Source organism: Ptychodera flava, chromosome 12 (assembly GCF_041260155.1).
Source record: "Ptychodera flava strain L36383 chromosome 12, AS_Pfla_20210202, whole genome shotgun sequence".
NCBI lineage: Eukaryota > Metazoa > Hemichordata > Enteropneusta > Ptychoderidae > Ptychodera > Ptychodera flava.
This window is the reverse complement of record NC_091939.1, coordinates 3063106-3069105: the sequence shown is the minus strand read 5'-3', so window position 1 is coordinate 3069105 and position 6000 is coordinate 3063106. Positions and strand designations below refer to the sequence as shown.

Below are 6000 nucleotides of genomic sequence, written 5' to 3'. Positions count from 1 at the left end.
TCACGATGACAGCGTTAAAATTCAATAATTTATCAAAAATGTTTTTGTTAGTTTCCTTCTTCGTAAGTGGTCGAGTGTGAGTTTCGTAAGCGGTTAGTTCCAGATTTATCAAATACATCTGTTGCCAAAATGAGAGACTAGTCATGTGACTAGTTCGCTGTAAAGCTCTCAGTTGTCACTTGATTGTTTCATAACACACACGAACAAATCGTCATTCCATCAGTGATTATTTCGTTTCATTTCCGCACGTAATCGACAACGCTAATGTACTCATGCCATTTGTGAAGACAAAAATTTGGGTAAGTTATTTGTAATTTATCACTCATTTGATGCACCGATTGATCCCTCTTAAGTTGAACATCGCAAAATATGTAGAGTTCGAGCAAAGTCAATGCAAGACTGCTTGCCACAAGAGGCTACCGACTTGATTGCAGCGCAACCCAACCAGTCACTAAGTGAGAATATGCACAACGGAGAATTCATAGCGGACATGGCGTCGTAGCCGCCACAGAAGGCCGTTTCAAGGTATTGCATACTTGTCAATTTTTTCTGAAATTACCTGACCAATGTACTTGAAATCTTAGCACTTATTGTTTCAAATTCAGAACCTTTGAATTTTAGGACATAAACGTATCTTCTATTGAAGCGTGATCTGAGCACTTCCGAATATCTTTGATAAAACACAGTCTGAGTGTCTTGGGATTCGAACTAAAATTTCATATTAAGCTAAGGAGGATATCAAACGATCAGTACTAATCAGGTAAATCCCAAACTGTAAAAAGTGTTTTTCAATTCAATGACCGACCTGAGTTATAATATCTTTTCTGATCTCGACCTCTGAACCCGTGCCTAAGTTCATGTATCGAAGTACTCGAACATACATGCTCACTTTCGTAAATCTCACAACAATGCTATTATGTTAATCAATACATTGCTCCAGTAAGTGTTTTATTTGTTTTATTTGAGTGTTTTAACCTCAAAACACAAGGCATATTAATGGTTGAAAACGTACGGTTTGAACTCTAGCTTCTCGCCGACGATAAACTAGAGGAAACAAAACATTGATAACACAGCGTGAGGATTTATCAGTTCTTCCTGCCTCGTTGTAATCAACTGGGTGTGAAACTCAAATGCCTGGTTTCTAGTCGTCAGCGAGACCCGGATGTCAATATATAGATTCGTACAATAGTAATGGAATACAACAATCTGACTTATATTTCTAATGTTCTATGGGACTGTGAATGACATAATATGCAACCCCATATAATGACTCTTTTGGTCGAACATCCTCACGTATTGGCCACTTTTAAAGCGAAATGCGAATGAGTGGCTTTCAACCTCTTTACTATGAACATTTTCCAACACAAATGGTAAATATCAGAAAAGTTTAGACTAGACTTTGAAAATTTGAAACAAGCATTTGCCTTTTTTTCTCTTGACCCATTCACATACAAGTCACATAAGAAGTAAAATTCTAGATAAAGTAAATGATGCGTATACTCTGATGAGTAGGGTCAAAAGTAAGTGACCTCTTCCGTCGAGGTATAAAAATTGGTGAACCCTGAACTTCGTGAATCAGACGCAATGTAAAGAATATGAAGCCAAAGTTTTCCACATATGGAGGAAGTAAAGCTTTCTATATTATTTAGCCATACATCTCAAAGAAAATTATAGAAGTGTAATCTCCTGTATCATTCATCCGGTGTATTTGAAAGGAAATCGTCCGTTTCGCTAACGATTACTTTTTCTAGAAACCTTAGACGTCTGAATAAAAACTATCGAATAAAACAGAGCATCAGAATTTCTTGCTTTTAGTCAATCATTTCCTCCTTTTGATCTGAATACCTGTTTGTCTCTGAAAAATTTGGATATTTTTGTCTCATGACAATGACATGGCTGATCATTTAATCTTAGCAATGATGGGTTTGCGAGCTACCAAACCACACTTGTTCACCAAGCATCACAACAGTTCACAAGACCCTTGCAGCGGCCTGCCAGTCGTTATTATAATACTGTGTGAACAACTGCTTGTTCCAAGAGAGGAAAGCAAAATAAAAGGGAAGACATCGCGCGATACAATTTAAAAGTTTAGACTACAAGAAACATTACACATTGCGGGCTCTTTGTCAGTTTACCTGGATGTGAAATGAAATCCCTTTTACACATCTTACAAGCAGACCATTGTAAGATCTGAGTTCTACGTAGCAGAAACCACGAGAATATATTAAGTATCACTGGTGGCAAAGAAAATTTTGATTCTACTTGCTGTGCCTTGAACATATTTGCAACCGGAGACCCATGTAGCGCCTTCGTCCTTCCATCACATCTTAACAATTACAGACATGTGACCTGAACATGGCTCTATGGTAATAAACAATGCACAACGTCTTTCCTTTAAAATCCCACGTCTTTCTTTTAGTGTGATTTTCCCGCTTCTTGCCTTCAACATGCCGTTTCTATAAATGTTCATAAACAAAGTTATCTATCTCTTTAAATGAAAAATCGGATTTTGCTCCAGCAATTGTTGAACATTTTTCATGAAATGAAACTGGTAAGCATCTGTAACGTGATCGGACATTGAGATTGAGGTAGAAATAGTTTTTAGATCTACATCAACTGCTTATTCGGGCTAATATAAGGAGAGTCTGGAATAAAAATCATTGTCGTTTCTAATTGGATAATAATATTAAAAAGTGTATTGTTCATGTACGTTTCCAGTTCGTTTTCCATATAGGTTAAAATCGTTTAAAGACACGCTCTATTGTACTCGGCATCCTCAAATCAGAATCAACTACAAGACTATCTACTGTCGTGGCGGTGATGGTTTTAAGGGTTAACGTTTTTGCTATGATTCATAACAATTTTATACACCCAGGAGTCTCGCAGTGTCATTTCGCCTGTCAACGTCACGTTGACTTTAAGAGTTTTCAAACATACTTGTATTTGTGTCAAGGTGGCAGGGGATTTTAATAACCAACATTCGGACGTGGTTAAAAATATGTGAATCGAACGATTACGTTACCGTGCCATGCATTTGTTTTCTTTTCTTGGTCCATTTTATGCCTTCATAGAATCAATGACGGTGTGATAGCAACACCCACTGTGTACAAGTAAACCTCAGTTACGAGACAACAATATGCAAATGATCTCTGTAGATGCACATGATGTTAAAAATCAATTCATGTATTTAAACAAGTTTTGTTATAATTTCTGGCCGACAGAGCACTCATATTGTCTTCTCCGTTTTGATGATAGTAGTTATGAAAGTAGTAATCCATTGTCCGGTCAACTTCATGGTGTTTCGGACATTTTCTGCTGTCGGTATTCAAAGAACCTTTGGTTTGTTGAGTGTTGATGCCTTGCGTAGGCTAATGAGTTGCTGTGTACATGTACCGCATTTTACGATGACAGCGTTGAAATTCAATATTTTATCAAAAATGTTTTTTGTTGGTTTCCTTCTTCGTAATTGGTCGAGTATGTGTATCTTAAGCGGTTAGTCCCAGAAATCTCAAATACATCTGTTGCCACAATGAGAGACTAGTCATGTGACTAGTTTGCTGTATAGCTCTCAGTTGTCAATTGATTGTTTCATAAGACACACGAAGAAATCGTCACTCCATCAGTGATTATTTCGTTTCATTTCCGCACGTAATCGACACGCGCGCTAATGTACTCATGCCATTTGTGAGGACGAAAATTGGGGTAAGTTATTTGTAATTTATCACTCATTTGATGCATCGATTGATCCCTCTTACGTTGAACATTGCAAAATATGTAGAGTTCGAGCAAATTCAATGCAAGACTGCTTGCCACAAGCGGCTACCGACTTGATTGCAGCGCAACCCGACCAGTCACTAAGTGAGAATATGCACAACGGAGAATTCATAGCGGACATGGCGTCGTAGCCGCCACAGAAAGCCGTTTCAAGGTATTGCATACTTGTCAATTTTTCTGAAGTTACCTGACCAATGTACTTGAAATCTTAGCACTTATTGTTTCAAATTCAGAATCTTTGAATTTTAGGAAATAAACGTATCTTCTATTGAAGCGTGATCTTAGCACTTCCGGATATCTTTGATACAACACATTCTGAGTGTCTTGGGATTCGAACTAAAATTTCATATTAAGCTAAGGAGGATATCAAACGATCAGAACTAATCAGGTAAATCCCAAACTGTAAAAAGTGTTTTTCAATTCAATGACCGACCTGAGTTATAATATCTTTTCTGATCTCGACCTCTGAACCCCGTGCCTAAGTTCATGTATCGAAGTACTCGAACATACATGCTCACTTTCGTAAATCTCACAACAATGCTATTATGTTAATCAATACATTGCTCCAGTAAGTGTTTTATTTGCTTTATTTGAACGTTTTAACCTCAAAACACAAGGCATATTAATGGTTGAAAAAGTACGGTTTGAACTCTAGCTTCTCGCCGATGATAAACTAGAGGAAACAAAACATTGATAACACAGCGTGAGGATTTATCAGTTCTTCCTGCCTCGTTGTAATCAACTGGGTGTGAAACTTAAATGCCTGGTTTCAAGTCGTCAGCGAGACCCGGATGTCAATATATAGATTCGTACAATAGAAAAGAATACAACAATCTGACTTATATTTCTAATGTTCTATAGGACTGTGAATGACATAATATGCAACCCCATATAATGACTCTTTTGGTCGAACATCCTCACGTATTGGCCCCTTTAAAGCGAAATGCGAATGAGTGGCTTTAACCTCCTTTACTATGAACATTTTCCAACACAAATGATAATATCAGAAAAGTTTAGACTAGACTTTGAAAATTTGAAACAAGCATTTGCCTTTGTTTTCTCTTGACCCATTCACATACAAGTCACATAAGAAGTAAAATTCTGGATAAAGTAAATGATGCGTATACTCTGATGAGTGGGGTCAAAAGTAAGTGACCTCTTCCGTCGAGGTATAAAAATTGGTGAACCCTGAACTTCGTGAATCAGACGCAATGTAAAGAATATGAAGCCAAAGTTTTCCACATATGGAGGAAGTAAAGCTTTCTATATTATTTAGCCATACATCTCAAAGAAAATTATAGAAGTGTAATCTCCTGTATCATTCATCCGGTGTATTTGAAAGGAAATCGTCCGTTTCGCTAACGATTACTTTTTCTAGAAACCTTAGACGTCTGAATAAAAACTATCGAATAAAACAGAGCATCAGAATTTCTTGCTTTTAGTCAATCATTTCCTCCTTTTGATCTGAATACCTGTTTGTCTCTGAAAAATTTGGATATTTTTGTCTCATGACAATGACATGGCTGATCATTTAATCTTAGCAATGATGGGTTTGCGAGCTACCAAACCACACTTGTTCACCAAGCATCACAACAGTTCACAAGACCCTTGCAGCGGCCTGCCAGTCGTTATTATAATACTGTGTGAACAACTGCTTGTTCCAAGAGAGGAAAGCAAAATAAAAGGGAAGACATCGCGCGATACAATTTAAAATAGGGAGTTCAGAATCCAATATGGCGGCCATACGAATTTTCCACCACTGTAATATTTTGGCAATTTTTAAAGTCGCCGTTTTACTTATTATGAGCATCGTACTTCAAGAATTTAACGTTGAAAACGGAAAGAAAGTTGTTTTCCATTGATAGAATGTGTAAAAAGATCGGTACGGTAAATAAATATTACATACTCCCACTAGAAATTTTCCCCGCTGCCCAAGTCTGCACAGCCACTAATGCGCATGGCACTAAAAATTTGAGGGGTGGCTGATAGAAAAGGTAAAAGCAAACAGTGAGCCAATGCCAGGGAGGCTTTCAAATGTAGTTTAAAAGATAGCCAATAAAATGAGCTGTAAGATGATGTCAGTTTAATAATTAATCACGCCATTCAATATTCTGTAGAGCAGGTCAAAGGTTTCTCAAAGATTTTTCTTACGGAAGTACGGTACGTAAATTTGTAAAACGTAAATTTATGGGTAATTCATTATTTCTACTGAGTTTTAAAATCATG

General features: G+C 37.1%; 1 protein-coding gene across 1 annotated transcript in view; it reads left to right on the top strand.

Moving 5' to 3' along the window:
* Positions 1-228: 228 nt before the first annotated feature.
* The window catches only part of LOC139144714 (VWFA and cache domain-containing protein 1-like), a 49867-nt gene continuing 44095 nt past the window's right edge, over positions 229-6000 (top strand). The window contains exon 1 of the mRNA XM_070715439.1: positions 229-299. The gene's annotated coding sequence lies outside the window, so the exon portion shown is untranslated. The remainder of the gene's footprint in view (positions 300-6000) is intronic.